At 46.9% G+C, this 19679-nt stretch overlaps 1 protein-coding gene and 1 long non-coding RNA gene across 38 annotated transcripts in view; one reads left to right on the plus strand and one right to left on the minus strand.

The window, feature by feature from the left end:
* NRXN3 (neurexin 3) overlaps positions 1–19679 on the minus strand; it is a 1528794-nt gene that overhangs the window by 340584 nt on the left and 1168531 nt on the right. The window lies entirely within an intron of this gene.
* Positions 2909–19679, plus strand: part of LOC118972600 (uncharacterized) — a 31509-nt gene continuing 14738 nt past the window's right edge. The window contains exons 1-2 of the long non-coding RNA XR_005061634.2: positions 2909–6368; positions 7145–7270. This is a non-coding gene — a long non-coding RNA (uncharacterized lncRNA). The remainder of the gene's footprint in view (positions 6369–7144; positions 7271–19679) is intronic.

Here is a 19679-nt window from a genome sequence, read left to right on the forward strand (position 1 = left end):
CCATATCAATACACTTATAATCGTATGCTATGGCAAATACTCAAAGCATAAATTAGAATTTACAGCCAAGTGGGCCTTCGCTAATGCCCAAGGTCAGTGGAGAAAGGAAAGGTAGGAAGGGTGGTATTGATCTAAGAACTATACTTTTAGATAATTCTTCCAGTTAAAAAGTACTGTGGGCTGTCACAGGTGGGAGGAAACTAAGGAGACATGGAAAATAAACACAATGTGGCATATGGGAACATGGAAAGCACCTCCGTTGAAAAATAGGAAAATCTGAGCAGAGTCTGCAGTTAATAGTATTGTTCAAATGTTAATTTCTTAGGTTTCATAAATGTATCTTAGTTTTGTAAGATATTAACATTACAGGGAGCTGGGTGAAGGGATAAAGGAACTCCATATAATCTTTGCAACTTTTCTATAAATCTAAAATTGTTTCAAATTAAAAAGTTGTAAGAAAATTGTTTGTAGGTCAAGTGTATTTCAGACTATATTTATAAACTGTCCCTCCCCAAAGCAACGACTTCAGTCCCTAATTTTTCTAAATATTTTACTCTTTTCTATCTAGGTCTTTCAAAGATTACCCTTTCCAGTCCCATGCATAGGCTTCTATGAGGATGGCTTTGGTGGATGACCATGTTTGATAAAACTGAAACTCACTTCTCCCTTCTGTTGCTCTCTGTATAAAACCAGTTTTCAACTTTCTGGGAGAGTATTTGAAATTTTGGCAGGATAGAAATAGTTTCCCCAGACAGTGAGTACCCATTTCTCAGATGAAGCAGATTACTGAATCCTGTTGAAAAATGGCAGAATCCTTTAGAAAAAGGGAGTGGTTACTCATTTTTTGTCAGGGCACAAATCTCTTGGTGCTATAAAATAAGGACTTTGTTTTATTCTAATGAATAATCTGTATTTTCAGATAAACCACTTTAGGCTCAAATATAGCCTAACCCCCCCAATGCACATATATACAGAAACCCAAGAAAACTAGTAAGAGAATTAGTGCCAGGCATCAAATATCCATTTAATACATACTTGTTAAGTTTGTTCTTAGATTACACTTTTGGTGCAGTCATTCAAGAAACACTCATTGGGCACCTACTGTGTACCCAAGGATGGACAGGACTAGGATCTTGTATTTAAAGAGCATGGAGTATGGCAGAAAGACTAGGATAAGAAAGCAAATAATGGTACTAAGACACTGTCCTTAGTATAACAGCTTTTGTCATTCAATATAAAGCAGAAATTTTCATTGACTAATATAGATCTTGTGAAAAAATTTGTTCAAACACATTGCTAACATTTATAACATCATTTCAAGCTCAGGAATGATATATTCCATCTAACCAAATTCCAGTAACCATTGGAGATCTCAAGAAATGAAGAGGCCCTGAGTTTACACCTTAAACCATCTTCTAAAGTGTTACTGAAGGATGAAGTAGCCACTTTTACAAGTCCAGAAAGAAAGCTCAATAGATCATAGAGTAAAATCCACTCTCATTCATCTCATGGTAAAGTGTATTTCAGGCTTCATTTGTAAAATAGCTTTAGGACGTCAACCCCTGTTTTTTGTTTTGTTTTGTTTCGTTTTGTTTCTAAATGTTTAACTCTTCCATCTACATAGCTACACTAGAAGGAATATCTCATTTGCTCAAATGGTTTTTGGCTATTGGCCCAGTAGACAATTTCAGCATGCATTTCTCAAGGAGACAATGTCTCCACCGTAGCTCTGTCCACCTCTGCAGGGACTGCTCTGGGCTAAGGCCCTTTTGTAAATCTCTAAATCCATTCTGAATGTCCGGCTTTCAAGCTTTCAGATTCTATTCTCTTGCCTTGAACTGTCTGCTGTACTCATTAATTACCTTTTTGTGGAAGAAAAAAAAAAAGAAATCTCTCTCAATTTCCCTAAAGCCCCAGACCTTTCTTAGGATTCACCAAGAAAGGCAATTATCTTTTTGTACAGTATTGATCTGTCTGGACATTTCCTCTCAGTGGATCATCCATTTAGTTCTAGAATTTAAAAATCTTCAGAATGCCAACCTCTGTGTCACCACCTAAATGAATGCCCATTCCTCATCTGCTGGCACCCACCTTTGGTTATGTTTGCTTTCACATTGAGCTGTCTCACGCTGGCATTTCATGCAGTAAGGAAAATACTTTGGTGTTTCATGTTGTGCATGTTTTTGGCACTTCTTCACTTAGTTCCATTTAGGAACCTAAGCATATACAAGCCAACAAACCTCCAAAATTGAAAGCATGCTTTTTGGGAGGAAACACCTGAGACTATACAGTGAAGCCTGGCACAATTTACTATGTCATAGTACTTTCCATGCATGATTGATAAAAAATATGTCAGAAGTATATGGCCATAGAAAGTCAGACATAATCTTTTACAACTTTACATAATTCATTATACCAGTAAGATTATTTGAAAGTTTCACTGGTAAATACATTTTTGAAAATGATAGATAAGCATTAAAACTGAATACCTTGCACAATCACTTTGAAAAGACAGACAGCACTGGAGAACAGGGACCTATTGACCAATTCAAATGTTTGGGTTTTTTTTGGTTTTTTTTTTTCTTTTTTCTTGACTTACTGATTGTCTTGCCAATGGGTTTCAGCCCTGTACAAGTTCACCATGGATTCAATGTGACCAAAGAAATTGACAGCAAAATGTTCTTGGAGTGAAAGGGTTATACCCAACTTTATTTCCCAGTGGCAGGTCAGTCACTAGAATCCTGTTCACTCAGAGAGAGTCTGCATGCAGCAAGCCGGTCTCTGCCTCTGAGCCCCTCTGTCCGCACAGCCATCCTGCAGCCATCCTCTGGGCCTCTCTGCACAGTCGTCCCTCACAGCCATCCTCTGGGCCTCTGCCCTTGGCGCTACCACCACTCCAGCCTCTGCTCTGTTCTCCTGCAGCCTTGCAGCCCTACCACCATGTCATGCGCAGAGCACTGGGTGGAGCTCTTTTTATAGAGTCAACAGCCATGTAATGCCCACAGGTGTGCAGTGAGCTAGTCAACCACAGCCAGGTGAGAATCCTGGCCACGGAACTCTCATTTTATCCACACTGATGCACAAAATTATGTTGAGGGTGATTTTTCTAGCCTACCAACTGTTTTTCTCAATATTAATATGAACTCAATACTCACTTTAAGCTGCAATTTTAATTGTTTCTCCTGGAGCTTGGGCACACAGGGACTGGAGAGCTGAGAATTCTGGATATTCTTTCTGAATTGCCCAAGCCAGTTTAATAACAACAAAAAAGCGGTATCTTCCTGCTGTGGGCTCTTTTTCAGTAGGATACTAACAATTTCTAGGAATTCATCTATGAGAAGACAGAAAGATGCTCAATTATTGGTCTGGGTCATAATTATTATGGTCTCTAATTGTCAGTTGGTTATGTCTGTCAGACTATTGATTATTTCCTGAAATAGAGACATCCATAATCTTAAAATGATGTAAAAATGGTAAAATTTTTGGCAAAGAATGAGTAAGATTCTTCCTAGTGCTCAAATACACTCTTTAAATGAATTTAGTATTTACTTAGGAAAAAAAAGATTACCCTGTCCAAATGACCTATTCTGTGAAAAGTTTTGCTACTTGTCTGTCATGTGATTTAGTATTTGGTGATAGATTCATGCCCCTCTTCACTTTTTTAAGATGAGGAAAGTCACATCTTTACAGAGTATATAATGCCTCCTTGGCAAGATTTTGAGGGTTCTGCTAGCAGTATATAATTCTCAAGATTTTCCCAAGTAAGCACCAGTGGTTTCCCCAAAGCCTTGTGACTGGTTTTCTCTCTTGTTAGTAAAGGTACAAACCATTCAGGCTCATGAGTAGAAAAACTGATAACACAATCTCTTGGCTTCATCTTACCACCTTCCACTACAGTGGCCAATATGCTGTGATTATGTCATAGGACAGAAGGACGTGGGGTCTGAGTGATTCAAGGAACAGACTGCATAGGCATTAGGAAATCCCAGAAAGGAGAAAGAACCCGGTCTTTGGCTCTAGGTCCACTTGACTTTCAATCTGGTCTCAGCTGTTTGTAATGGCAGGCACCTTAGCAAGTCACTTAACATCTACTAATTTTTTCCCTCACCTGTAAAATGAGGATAATAGTTGCTGCCTTTGAGATCATTGAGGGGATTACAGGGAAAAGCAAAACAAAACAAAAGCAGACACATATACTCCGATCCCCCTACTATCAGTTGATACATCATAAATAGCAGACATTTTTATAAGTAAATAGCTCCTCCTTTTAAAGGATGTTTTTATTCTTAAAAGTATTTAAATTGGGTTTGTACCTCATTTGGTGATTTTTCAGGAAAAGGAAATTATTAGATATTTGAAAGCATGTTCTAGTTGCTTCTTTTGAGAGGTCTTCTTCCTGCTCAGGTTAACTGCCACTGCCACTCCAACTGGAATGAATGTTTACATTGTGATTATCTACATTCATCACATGAATGTAATAATGAGGAACTCCTAAAAGGGCTTTAGGAAAAGGGAATTCAAAAGGAGGTCCTTGCATTTGTTCTTGGGTTATCCTTTGAGTAAAAGGAACCATGAGTCTATGGTAGGTGGCTCAATACCAGTGCAGACGATAGATGACCTGGCCTACCTATGAAAACTCCACAAGAAATTGTTCCTTGCCAGCCAGGAGGCATGGCGTGAGGCTTACCTGATTGGATTGATGTGCTATGAGCACCAATTCAGGAGCATAGGAACCACATTGCATTCTACCCAGAGACCCACTTCCTCTATTCAGTCTACAATATAAGGCCACAGCAGGGAGAAAAAGCAAGAGAAGAGGAATGTGAGGCATGATGAACACGGGAGCTAAAATGAAATAAAATTAAATAAAAGCTTCTGAAGGGAAAGTGTGTACACACCTGTAAAGAAGAGTATTTGATTGTGTTACGAGTTTTAACTGGACAATCTTATTTAGTGACTCTGGATGTTTTATGCATTCTCTCCCATCATACCCACTTTTCCAAAATAGTGAGGAGCTTTTATGTGTCAGGCACGATATTGTGAAATATGATCTCATTTCATTTTCGTAACACACAAGAAAGGTATAGATTCTAATCCTAAAGTACAGATGGGGAAAGTGACAGGCAAATGCTTAGGACTATCCCAGGAGGAGGAGAGAGCTAGACTCAAAACCCAAGTTGTTCCGACTCTGAGATCAAGACATTGTGGAAAAGATGCCCTGTTGACTTCTTTGAGACTCCCCCACAGAGGTCATTCTGAAGGTTTTACAATTTCTTCAAGTCTCTAAATCTGCCATCACCCCCGCTGCTTACAGCAAATGACCTTAAAACTATTTTCACTGGGAAGTTTAAGAAAATCGACACGAACTTCCTTGACTCTCCTCTTCTCCAGGTTTTGGTACATTATCCAATGCCCGTTCTCTTCTTTGCCACATAGGAAGGGTGAGCAAAATCAGACCCTCTCCTTGGTTTTTCTCTCACCCTTCCCTGCCTCCTCCAGCTCCAACTTCGTAAGTCTGGCCACCACTTTTCCCAGGCATTGTCAACCTCTGCCTCTGTCTGGCCCTTTCCCTTCTGCCTGAAAACATCCTTCTGTCTCCTTCACCGCACATACGCACCCTTGTCTCCACCCTGCTACCTGGACAGAGATGACCTTCTAGTTGCAACTCCTTGAGATAAGTAGGGCATACATAGTGGCCATTTTCTCATATCAAAAAATTGATTGTCACAAGTGACTCTTACTCAAGCCCTCGATGGTGGCAGAACTAGGAGTAAACCACAGGTCTTCTGTTCCTCAGCCCTGAGATCTCATTCTCCATTCAGTACCAACGGCCAATCAATGTCCGTGGTGACAACGTGAGGTGGTCTCTTTTGGGTAAGGTCACCACAGGTTCCACCTTTCTTTTTTTTTTTTTTTTTTTTTTGTCTCTGTACCATGGAGGCTGCCTTTTACATGGAACAAAGCTGCCAGCCAGCCTGAGTGCCGCGCTCCTGCTCATAAGTGACGTTTCTCTAATTATTGCATCATCCAGACATTGTAATCTGCCCTCGCAGGTATGAAAGGCCCATTAATAACTCTCCAGGGAAGGGAGGCAGCGTCCCAGATGCAGCCCTGCCGCATGATCTGCCCTCTGATACAGAGTTCCCACAATCAGCACTAACATGCCCTCTGATGTGTCACAGCACTCATTGTTTCTCAGCCTCTCGCAATATACAACCAAAAAGCAAACCCCCTTATCATTTAATAACACTCTCTGATACTGAGAGCTGGAGAAGATGGACACGCTCCAAGGGGGTGGAGAAAGCCGGTCATGTGAGGAAGCTATTAGGGCTGCGTGCAGGCTCTCACACAGCTGGGAGTTCGAACAGGTGAGCAGATGCCCCTTTAGCTCTCCTGCGACTGTTCCGCTCAGGCTGGGCAGACTTCCGCAGGAGAGAGCCCCCCCACACAGACACGCAAGGGAGAGGAGCAAGGAAACCACGAAGTCTGGGTCCTGCTCTGTTACAGAGGGTTTGAGCCACTGGTTTCGTCTTTAAAAGAAATGCCGTCTGATATGGAACACCAGGCTGGGAGTCTGTCCTGGGATTCGGGACTGATTCTGGCTATAAGTGTACATGTTTGTCAAGTGAGAAGGGGAACACTTTTCTGTTTAGCATGAGGGCATACTACAATATGAAATGCAATGACGCAGGGCAAAGTGCTTTAAGCTATTGGAGGAGCTATTAATAAAATCATAACAATAATAACAGCTAACATTTAAAGAGGCCAGGCAGTGGGACAGGGCTTTATAGGTATCGTCTCATTTAATATGCACATCAACCCCTATGGGACTTTATTATCTTCAGTTTCAACAGATGAGGAAACTGAGGCATACGGAAGTTATGTGACTTGCCTAAAGTGCAGAACGATTAGGAGCACTGTGAATTAACAGCCAAGGCTTGAACCCCGAAAGTCTGACTCCAGACAGAGGGTGCTCTTGTTAAAGAGGTCTGCTATTAAATCAGAAATTTTGCATTTTAAGTTGGAGAGAACCTGTAAAGAGGGCTTAACAGAAGGGAGCATGAGAGGGCAGAGACCACTTAGGCAAATAATAGTTCACCATTAACAAAACCTACTGATTCGCCCTCTCCCTCTCCATCAGCAGAGCTCAGTCTCCACTTTCCTCGAACTCCAGCTGAAAAGAAGTCTTTCCCTTACCCAGGGCAATCTAAGAACCCAGAGGCTTGTATTTTATGCCCAACTTTCTCAGTAACCCACTCTGTGGCCTAAGGTAGGTGAGTCTCTGGGCCTCGCTATCTTTGTCTCTGAAATGAGCGTGAATGACGTATTGTCATGGGTGCCTTCAGCGCTGAACTGCTCTTTCCAACATGCCTACTGGGAACTGCTGAGGGTGGCAGCTCACACTGTCAGCATGTCTCCCAAGTGGGGTGAGCACCCCCAGGAGGTACCACGGTTGGTTCACTGGGATTATGGGGAAAAAAATATGGGACCTATTTATCAAATCTGTCTGTCAAAAATCCTAATGTTTCTGTATGTTGTATAACATAAACATGTTAGTGAAAGGAAAGGAGCGACACACAGCAGCAATTCACCAGAGAGTTCCGCTTTATTAGGGAAAGGTGCTGGGTTATATAGGAAGGGGCATGAATTGATTGAGGTGTCACTTCTATAGGGCTGGTGGCTGTTGGCTAGGTGCTGGGATTGGGAGGGGGGCAAGAGGTGATTGGGCTTCAGGTGGCACGGGCGGGAACTAAGGACCCCCGAAGAGAAGCCGGAAGTTTGCCATCTTACTGGTGGGGGCCCTTCATTCCCCCCTTTCTCCTCTATGGGTTTGTGGGCGTTGCTTTCTTTCTGACTGCTTCCTGCTGAACAGGGGCGGAGAAGGGAGTGAGGGTTTGAGGATTGGGAGGAAAGGGTTGACAGGACTCCCCACAGTAAGGATGAGTAGATGTGGACTTCTTCAGGTTGGAAATCAATGAAGGTTCCCTGTAACCATAGGTTGAGGACCTGTTGATTCCAATGGTGCCAAGAGGATATGGGTGTCAGGAGCCAGGCGTCTGCGGCCATTGTTTCCAGGAACAGTTTCCAGCGGAGCTCCCTTCTCCGCCCCTGTTCAGCAGGAAGCAGTCAGAAAGAAAGCAACGCCCACAAACCCATAGAGGAGAAAGGGGGGAATGAAGGGTCCCCACCAGTAAGATGGCAAACTTCCGGCTTCTCTTCGGGGGTCCTTAGTTCCCGCCCGTGCCACCTGAAGCCCAATCACCTCTTGCCCCCCTCCCAATCCCAGCACCTAGCCAACAGCCACCAGCCCTATAGAAGTGACACCTCAATCAATTCATGCCCCTTCCTATATAACCCAGCACCTTTCCCTAATAAAGCGGAACTCTCTGGTGAATTGCTGCTGTGTGTCGCTCCTTTCCTTTCATTGGTGCCGAAACCCGGGAGATGGGACACCCCAACTGGGCCCCGTCTTCCCCCCGACACCAGCAGCAGCTTGCCCTTGTCCTCTTTTTCCGGCGCTGGCTCCTCACACTCACCACTCCTCTCTGGCCTTTAGGTAAGTTTTCCCCCCGGAGTGGGCCACTCTCCCCCGAGCTATCGCAGCGCCATTGACCGTGATCATCCGACAAGGCCCTGACGCTCGGGGATGAGGAGGGAACTCTCCCTGCCTCAGGCCTTCACGGCTGCGGCGGACCCTCAGGCCCCTCCTCCAAAAACCATAAACCCCCGCCTCAGGCCTTAAACTTTTTAAGCAAAACTTCCCCGGAGTGGGCCACTCTTCTCCGAGCTATCGCAGTGCCATTGACCGTAATCATCCGGCAAGGCCCTGACGCTCGGGGATGAGGAGGGAACTCTCCCCACCTCAGGCCTTCACGGCTGCGGCGGACCCTCAGGCCCCTCCTCCAACAGCCATAAATCCCCTCCTCAAGCCTTTACGGCTGCGGCGGACGCTCAGGCCCCTCCTCCGACAGTCATAAACGCATTCACCGTCCCTTCCATCAGTGCTGAAACTTTTTAAGCAAAATTTCCCCGGGGTGGGCCATTCTTCTCCAAGCTATCGCAGTGCCATTGACCGTGATCGTCCGGCAAGGCCCTGACGCTCGGGGACGAGGAGGGAACGCTCCCCGCCTCAGGCCTTCACGGCTGCGGCGGACCCTCAGGCCCCTCCTCCAAAAGCCATAAACCCCCACCTCAGCTGAGACTTTTTAAGCAAAACTTCCCCGGGGTGGGCCACTCTTCCCTGAGCTATCGCAGTGCCATTGACCGTGATTGTCCGGCAAGGCCCTGACGCTCGGGGACGAGGAGGGAACGCTCCCCGCCTCAGGCCTTCACGGCTGCGGCGGACCCTCAGGCCCCTCCCCCGACAGCCATAAATCCCTGCCTCAGGCCTTCACGGCTGTGGCAGACTCTCAGGCCCCCCCCTCCAACAGCCATAAACGAGGTGACTCCTTTGCGGATGAGAACGCTCCCTTCCCCCCCTCCTCCTTCTGTTCCGTCCGCCGAAATCCGTTCTGTCTGCCAAAAATACCTAGCGCTAGGTACCTCGTGACTCCGGCAAACTGCCTTCTTAGGGAAGTCTGGGTGACGACCCACACTTCCTAAGAAATTCCGACTCGTATACGAGTTTCCGCAGACCACCAAGGATCATCGGGGACGCCCTTTGTCTCCTTGCGGTCTGCTTCCAGTCCGAGGATCTCTGTTCGTCTTCCCCTGTTTGTCTCCTTCTCTGTCCTTTAGCCATGGGAGCCTCCTCATCCCTCCCTGAAAGTTCACCTCTTGAATGCCTGCCTAAGCATCTGGCTACCCTCTCCCTGACGCCTGATATAAAACCAAAACTTCTCCGTAAATACTGCTCCCAAGATTGGCCGACATACCCCCTAGACAATAACAACCAATGGCCCGCAGGGGGAACTCTTGATCCTAACATCACTCGCGATCTCTTTAACTACTGCCAGCTCCTGAAAAAATGGAAGGAGATTCCCTATATCGAAGCTTTCCACCTCCTCCTCCCCACCCGCCCCTCCCAAGTTCTCCTAGCCTGCAAGCCGTCTCCCTCCCCTCCCCACACTCCCAGTCCCTCTTCGATTACCTTTGACCCGGCCGACGAGCCTCCGCCATACAGGCTTCCCCGTTTGGCCCCTCCCCCTCCTACAACCCCTCCACCCTCCACCGCCATGGCTGCCTCTTTCCCCGCGGAAGCCTCCCGTCCTCTCCCTTCCCCTTCTTCTCCTACAACAGCCCCTCCCCATTCCTCTACCGCTGCTGCCGCTGCCTCTTTCCCCGTGGAAGCCTCCCGTCCTCTCCCTTCCCCTTCTCCTACAACAGCCCCTCCCCCTTCCTCTACCACCACCGCTGCCTCCACCCCTGCAGAAGCCTCCCGTCCTCTCCCTTCCCCCTCCTCCCCTCCCTCCACCACCATCTCCTCCCCCACCTCACCCCCTCCTCCTCCATCCCCCTCACCTCCCCACCTCCCGCAGATCGAGCCTGAGCCTTTCAGCCCCCCTCTAACTAAGTTCCAGGAGCCTCCTCTGTCTTTGCCCTCTCAGACTCGGTCCCGAGGGCCTCCCAAAATTATCACGGCTTTGCCCGCATCACCTGTTTTCCCCACACAGACTGAGCCAGAACCCTTCAGTCCCCCTCAGACTCGGTCCTGAGAGCCTCCCAAAATTATCGCCCCGCTCCGGGAAGTAGCAAGATCCAAAGGCATCGTGCACGTTCACATCCCTTTCTCCTTAGAAGATTTAGCCCAACTAGAGAAATGCCTAAGTTCCTTTTCCACTGATCCCATGACATACATCAGGAAGTTTCAATGGACCCTCCAGTCTTACAGCCTCACACATCATGACACTTTCATGCTCCTAGCCAATACTCTCCTCCCTGAAGAGCGTAGACAAGTTTGAGACTTTGCCCAAACGCACTCTACCAAAACCCACATGACTGACCCCACCTATCCCCCTGGCCCCACTGCTGTCCCCGAACAAGACCCACACTGAAATTATAACACCGCATGGGTCTCCGCTCTCGAGATATTTTTGCCTCCTGCTTAATAGCAGGTCTGAAAAAGGCAGCTCGTAAAGTAGTCAATTTTCAAAAGCTCCAAGACATAATTCAAAAGAGAGACGAAACCCCTTCCGAGTTCTTAGACAGACTCACTCAAGCCCTACTACAGTATACCAGCCTAGACCCAGAAACACCTGAAGGAAAAACATGTCCTTATGACATACTTCCTAGCTCAAAGCTACCCCGACATTAAAGCTAAACTCAAAAAGTTAGAACAGGGCCCCGCTACCCCACAGACTGAGATCCTAACAGTGGCCTTTAAAGTCTTCCATAACTGGGAGGAGGAGAAAGAACACCGTAAACAAAAGGCTGATCAGGCCAATTTCCAGATGTTGGCCCAGCTGATAAAACCACAACCTGGGCGCCCCTCTACAGACAAGCCCCCCCAAGGAGCTTGTTTCAAGTGCGGAAAAGAGGGACATTGGTCAAGGGCGTGCCCCTCCCCCAGATCTCCTACCACCCCATGCCCCAGATGCCACAAAAAGGGCCACTGGGGGTCTGATTGCCCAACCACCCGAAGGGGAGGCTGGACGAACAACCCCCATCCTAAGCCCACCGTAGTGGGGCTGGCAGAAGAAGATTGACGGGGCCCGGGGGCTTCTCGCCCGACCATTTCCATCACCAAACAGGAGCCCAGGGTTACTTTAACAGTAGACGGTCGCCCCATCTCCTTCCTCCTAGATACAGGAGCCACCTTCTCAGTCTTGCGAGAATACCGGGGCCCTACCACGCCAGCCATTACTCCTATAGTCGGGGTAGGAGGTAAACAGATTTTCCCATTAAAAACCCCCCCCCTTTTATGCACAATCCTAGACAGTCCCATACCTTTCTCCCACTCCTTCCTAGTTATGCCCCAGTGTCCCATCCCCTTACTAGGACGGGACATCCTTTCCCTCCTCCACGTTTCCATAACTATATCCACTCCCACAGCCCCCAGTACTCCCTTTCTGATGGCCCTCATAGCCGACAGCCCCCCTCTACCCAATGAAAGCTCCAGTTCTGCCCTTATACACCCTGTAAATCCCAAAGTTTGGGACATTACAAGCCCCTCCATGGCCCTATGTCCCCCTGCCTCTATCAAATTACGTGACCCCTCTCAGTATATCTGTCAGGCCCAATACCCCCTAACCACTTCAGCCCTCATAGGCCTCCAACCCATCATTCAAGATCTCTTAAACAAAAACTACCTCAGACCCACTCACTCCCCATTTAATACCCCCATATTAGCTGTTAAAAAAAACAACGGATCTTTCCGCCTTGTCCAAGACCTTCGCCTCATCAACATAGCCGTTGTCCCTATCCATCCCTTAGTTCCAAATCCATACACCCTTTTATCGCAGATCCCTGCTTCTGCATCCCACTTCTCAGTCCTAGATCTCAAGGACGCATTTTTTTCTATTCCCCTAGACCCCTCCTCCCAAGATTTTTTTGCCTTCACCTGGACGGACCCATACACCAGACATTCTGTTCAGCTTACTTGGACAGTTTTACCACAAGGCTTCCGAGATAGTCCCCATATTTTTGGACAAGTCCTAGCTCAAGACCTCAAACAGTTTCACCATGATCACCCCGAGTCCACTTTATTACAATATGTAGATGATCTTCTGCTCTGCAGTCCCTCGTGGGAACAGTCTCAACTTGACACTGCGTCTCTACTTAACCTTCTAGCTTCCAGAGGTTACCGAGTATCCCCTGCCAAAGCTCAAATCTCTTCCCCTTCTGTCACTTACCTTGGATTCCTTCTGTCTCAGCAAAGAAAGTCCATTACCTTAGACAGAAAACGACTCCTCTCTGACCTGCCCGTTCCCAAAACCAAGACAGAAATCCTTTCCTTTCTAGGCTTGGCTGGGTATTTTAGAGCGTGGATCCCTAACTTCTCCCTGTTGGCAAGACCCCTATACGACCTCAGCAAGGGCCCCCCTGAAGAACCATTATCATCCTCACCCCGACACTCCTTCATTAAGCTCCGTCAAGCCCTTGTAAAAGCTCCAGCTCTCCATCTCCCTGATTTGTCAAAACCCTTCTCATTATACATTCATGAGAGGTCCAGTCAAGCTCTAGGAGTCCTAGGCCAATATTATGGCCCATCCTTTGCCCCAGTAGCTTATCTCTCCAAGCAATTAGACCCCACAGTTCGGGGATGGGCCCCCTGCCTACGGGCATTAGCCGCTGGACAGCTCTTGCAGAAAGAAGCTCATAAACTAACATTCGGAGCGCCACTTACCATTCTGTCCCCACATCACCTAAAAGATCTCTTAACCTACAAAAGTTTACAGACTCTCCCCCCCTCCAGACTCCTCACCTTACTGTCCTCTTTCCTCCAAAATCCAAACATTTCTTTCCTCCCCTGCCCGCCCCTAAATCCGGCCACTCTTCTTCCTCTACCCTGCTCTCCTCATACTCCCTCGCATGATTGCCTAGAAGCCCTTCACAACTTCCTTCCATGCCACTCCACGATCTCCGAAGGAGCCCTCTCACACTCCGACCTCATCTGGTTTACTGATGGGTCCTCCTTTAAACATGAGGGCATCCACTACTCAGGATATGCAGTAGTCTCCCTCGAAGATGTCATTGAAGCACGAGCCCTACCCCCTGGTACAACCAATCAGCAGGCTGAACTCATTGCAGCCACCAGAGCTTGCACTCTGGCCCGGGACACGTCTCTCACATTGTACACTGACTCCAAGTACGTATTCCACATTCTCTTGTCCCACGCGGCAGTATGGAAAGAACGAGGCCTCCTCACCACAAAAGGGAATTCCATAACTAATTCAGCCTTAATTACTAAACTTTTAGAGGCTTCACAACTCCCACACCGACTAGGCATAGTCCACTGCAAATCACATCAAAAAGATGACTCCCCCATTGCAAGAGGTAACAACAAGGCCGACAGAGTAGCCCGGTCAGTTGCCCTATCAGAAAACGCACCAGGCAACAATCCGTCTGCCCTTGCAGTTTTAGCCTTATCACAAGATGCCCTCTGCTCTCAGGACAAAGAGTCTCTCTTCCGCCTCTTACATGACCTGTTCCACCCCAGCCCCCAATCCTTAATCCATTTTTTACAATCTTTTTTTCCTCTCTCTCCTGAAGACAAAACCCTACTTAACCAAATAACCTGCAAGTGCACCATCTGCCAACGCACTAACCCTAATACCCCCCTCAAAGCCCGACCCTTCCCGGCTCATTAAGCAAGGGGTAATGTCCCCGCTGCAGATTGGCAAATAGACTTCACTAACATGCCCCCTGTACGACGTACCAGATACCTACTCGTGCTAGTAGATACATTTTCAGGATGGGTTGAAGCTTTCCCCACCACTAACAAACGAGCATCCGTAGTTGCCTCTATCCTCCTCACCCAGATCTTTCCTAGGTTCGGGATGCCCACTTCCCTCCAATCAGATAACGGCCCTGAGTTTACTGCCCAAATTATCCAGAACCTCTCCAAGTCGCTCTCGCTCCCCTGGCATTTACATTGTCCTTATCGACCACAAGCTTCAGGAAAAGTAGAAAGAGCCAATAGGACTCTAAAAGACATCCTGACCAAACTATCTCTAGAACTACACCTTGACTGGGTTCGCTTACTTCCCTTAGCTCTACTCCGCATTCGAGCCCTCCCAAAAAAACCTTCCTTCTTGTCACCCTTTGAGATCATGTACGGCCGCCCGATTCTACCCCCGGGGCTCCCTTCCCACAAAGGACCAATTCCTCCCAATATAGCCCTTCCACTACTCTCCCTCCTCCGCACTGAATTGTGGAAATATCAAGATTGGCTCCTTCCTGATCCATCCGCCTCCCAAAATCCTCCTGTCTTACAGCCCGGCCAACTAGTGTTTTATAAGCCACCAGAGGATCAGCCCTCTCTCACCCCGAAATGGGAAGGTCCACACCCAGTTATTCTCTGCACCCCCTCGGCTGCCAAGCTCTCACTGCCTGATAACTCTGTCACCCCTTGGATTCATATCTCCAGGTTGAAACCAAATACCCAAGACTCACCTTCTCTGGACACCCAAGACCCATCAGTCACAATCCAGAGTCCTTCGGACACAGCCCAAGACGCTGTCTACTCTACCACGCCTCATCCCTCTGATCCCTTGAAGCTCCGCATCTCCCGTGCACCCTCTTTGCCATCCATACCTGAATCATGACTTTTTCCTCCTTTACTGCTCTCTCGCTTTTTTCCCTCATTCCTATTGTCTTCCCTGCCGCCCCATCCTCCTTTGTATGGCGATTCAAAGTCAAGCAGACTTACACACAGCATCAAACAAAAGTTACTGCCCTCATTGCCACATCAGACTGCCCTCTGAAAGGCTGCTCTGAGCCTTTGTACCTCCACTTTCCTCCCTCCACTGAAGTATTCATTTACAGCTACCTTTATTCTCCCTACCTCTGCTTCCTCTATGACCAAAGACAAGCCTATTGCAGGCGATGGCCAGACACCTACGGGGGATGCCCCTACTGGTCTTGCACCATTCACTACATGGGTGACTTCCAGTACCCACAGTATTACTCCTCCAACCGTTTCATGAAATATCCCAACGGCTCATTCTCCTTATCAATCCCAGATCCCTGGGACTCTCGATGGGCTGCTGGAGTAACAGCCTCAGTTTACTACAAGGGGTCCTCGACCCCCCACGGTACCCTTCATATCTCTCGAGAGTATGTTCCCTCTCGCTCCCAGATCTCTCAAGTTGCATCAGATATCAGACATTCCGAAAAGGTCATTATCCAAACTCTTGACGGCGCCTCTTCATCTTATTCCTCCTACTCTTGGTTACAGCTCATTCAAGACACCACCATCTTTCTCAACCACACCCTCAACACCGCCAATTGTTTCTTGTGCGCATCACTACAGCGCCCACTGCTGGCCGCCGTGCCCCTTAATATTTCCAACTACTCCTTCCATGCAGAAGGACAACCCCTCCGTCCCCTGGCAGACATACCCCTATGGGAGCCAGAATACCCAGATAATCTCACCATCCACCACTGTGTAGGCCCAACTCCACCCCCCTCCAGTGCACTTCACTGCCTCTCTATCTACACCCCTACCTCCGGCTCTAAGACTTTTACGCAACCGGAACACTTCTTTTAGTGTAATGGCAGTCTTTTCAACTCACTGCCTCTCAGCTCCAATACACCCTGCATTCTCCTCACCCAATCCCACAGCTTACACTTTACAGCATGGCAGAATTTCTTGAGCTCCAACCTGCCTTGCCCTCGCGCACAAAAAGAGCTGCTTTCCTTCCCATCATGGTCGGTATCTCTTTGATCACCTCAGCCATTGGGGCAGGGTTTTCGGGAGAAGCCTTGGGTCACTCTCTATGGGCAGTTAGAGATCTCAACGCCAAACTTGAGAGAGCCCTGACATCCACTGCTGATTCCCTAGCCTCTCTCCAAAGACAGGTCACTTCGCTAGCTAAAGTCACCCTTCAAAACCGGCGGGCCCTAGATCTGCTTACAGCCGAGAAGGGCGGCACCTGCGTCTTCCTCCGGGAAGAGTGCTGCTATTACATCAACGAATCCGGCATTGTAGAAACTGACATCACCAAACTCACTGACCTTGCCTCCAGCCTCCACTCTGCTTCCAATTCCAACCCATTCTCGTCAATACTAACAAACCCCCTCCTCACCTGGCTCTGGCCCATTGCAGGCCCCATAATAGTCATTCTTCTTGTCTGTCTCTTCTTACCCTGTATAATAAAGTTCATCAAATCCCAAGTCGGGAAAATCTCTAATCAAGCTTTCAACCAGCTTTTACTCAGGAACTACCAGCTTCTGGCCACGGAAGACCCCTCACCCTCACGTGACCTCCTCACCACATGCTGAGATGGACCCCTCTCTCCGCTGGAAACTGTTCCTGGAAACAATGGCCGCAGACGCCTGGCTCCTGACACCCATATCCTCTTGGCACCATTGGAATCAACAGGTCCTCAACCTATGGTTACAGGGAACCTTCATTGATTTCCAACCTGAAGAAGTCCACATCTACTCATCCTTACTGTGGGGAGTCCTGTCAACCCTTTCCTCCCAATCCTCAAACCCTCACTCCCTTCTCCGCCCCTGTTCAGCAGGAAGCAGTCAGAAAGAAAGCAACGCCCACAAACCCATAGAGGAGAAAGGGGGGAATGAAGGGTCCCCACCAGTAAGATGGCGAACTTCCGGCTTCTTTTCGGGGTCCTCGGTTCCCGCCGGCGCCACCTGAAGCCCAATCACCTCTCGCCCCCCTCCCAATCCCAGCACCTAGCCAACAGCCACCAGCCCCGTAGAAGTAACACCACAATCACCCTATGCCCCATCCTATATATCCCAGCACCTTTCCCTAATAAAGCGGAACTCTCCGGTAAATTGCTGTTGTGTGTCGCTCCTTTCCTTTCAGTTAGCACATGTGTTCACTACATAATATACATACAACGTAGCAATAACATGAGTAGCAATAACAATGATAAGATAATAATGATGAGAATAGTGGCTTAAAAGCTTGTGTACTAAGAGGGAAAAAAACCCATCTCATTACACAACTGTATTTGAAGCCTGGGGTTTTAAAGATAATCTTACTGTAAAGGACAGTGCAAGTATCTAAAGGAAGCAAGGCGTTCTTCCTCTGAGATATTGTGGTTTCCCCTTAAGGGTCGAGGATTATTTGAACAGAATGTTACAATATATGGAAACATGTTGACAATGTCCTGTTAGCTTTTGCTACCAACTTGTCTATTTTTCTGAGCCACCAATAAATTAAGTTCACTTTAAAGTAATCCTCTCTCTTGATTTTCCTCTCGAAAATCAGATATTCGTTGTAATAACTGAGATATTATGTGCTATTTTGACCTCTCTAGTTTGGAGAGAATATTGAAATATCAGAGAAGTGACAAAGATAGACTCAAAAAAAAAAAAACCAGAGTGCTACAAAGGCTAGAAGATAAAACGTATGAGGAGAGGTGGTAAGAGCTAAATTTATAGTCTGGCAAAGCAATGACTCCAGGGAATTATATCACAACCTATAAATACCTTAAAGGTAACATAGAATTGAAGGGATATAATTACTCATAGTCTCAGAAGATGATATGACTAGAAGCACTGGCCTGAAGCAATGGAAGAAAAAGTTTAGGTAAAATTTTTAGGACAGGTGGGGGAGAAACTATTGATTGTCTAAGGAATGGAACAGGAAAAACATCACCAGGGAAGCACTTGAAGCATTTTGATAGAAACAGCCCAAAGCCCTTGAGTAAGAAACAGATTAGCAATCTGTTCCTCAGGAAGGTACCACCTTTCACTCTTGTCAGAATTCGGAGCTCTTAGACACACCCCTTGAAGGCAGGCCCACTTCAGAGAAGGCTGAGTAATCAGAGATGTGTGGCAGACTCTTAATTAGAGGAGATTAGTCAAGAAAACTCTGACATACTGATACAGTAAAGTTAAGAGTTAAAAGTAGGAAAATGTGCTATTTTATGCATATAACAAGTAATGTATTTTAGGATTGATACCCACCTTTACCCAGAGAAATTAATAAAAACTTCACCTATAAATTACCATTCTGTATTTCAGTATGAAGGATCTTAGAAGAGCACAAATAAGTTTAACCACTGAGTTAAAATCATTAAATGTGCTATGCTTAATAACAAATCATATACATGAGTTGGTGAGTCCCAAGTATTTCTGAATAGGCAAATATGTACCGTTAAGAGAGTAAAGTAAAAGTCAACTCCTAAGCTCTTCTAAACTGAAGATACAGCTGTGTCTATGAAAATGGTTGAGAGCACTATTTATGTATAATATGTGAACTTTTAAAACTTCTGTATGAGAGAAGTCATAAAATCAAATGTCTGTGTGGGTGGGGCAGGCAAGGAGATGAATGAAATAGGCGACGAGATGAATGAATGAAGAATAAAGATGAATGAAAAAGAATGAATGGGTGACAGAGAGTGGGTGGAGATTGGAGTAGCTAGAAAAGGTATGTCCATTGGAACTGTTTCTCATCTCCGTTGACGAATGGCACATAGGAACACTGGCCCCGTGTAGCTGAACCTTCCAATTTTTTAAAGAGAAACTGGGAATCTTAAATTGTATATGATATATCTGCATTTTAAAATGTATTTGGGTACAGATGAGGCCTGAGGGACATTAGCTAGGCATATTCTCCAAACTCCTCACACTGAAAATAAGGGGCACCCTGTGCTCTGAGATGAGGAGCCAGAAACAGCATATAGTAGAACTAAGTGGAAGAAGAGGGCTTGTTTATGCAGTGCTGTCAATCACTGGGGAAAGAGAAGGAAGAAAAGATTTCGTTCTCGCTCTTTCATCCAATGAATCCAGGAAGGAAGGAGGTGGGGGCAAATGCTCCATTTCAGATGCCCCCAAGCAACTGCCCTGTGTATGCTCAGGAATCTATATGTGACCTTGTTTATGACGAGTGAAGTGGGTAAAGCTGGATCTGCCTCACTGGAAGTCATCAGGAACCGCAGAAAGTTCCCTTAAAAAGAAATCAGATATTCCAGCTACCCTAAAGACTGAGAAAGCAGAACTGTGGCTCAGTGGGCATTTGTTTCCAGAAGTTGGTGTCTGAAAAGCAGTGGCTAGGTTTCTAAAGTCTAGAAATTCTAGGTCCAAGTTTAGAAGGTGGCTCT

This window comes from Manis javanica, chromosome 8 (genome assembly GCF_040802235.1).
Source record: "Manis javanica isolate MJ-LG chromosome 8, MJ_LKY, whole genome shotgun sequence".
Classification (NCBI taxonomy): domain Eukaryota; kingdom Metazoa; phylum Chordata; class Mammalia; order Pholidota; family Manidae; genus Manis; species Manis javanica.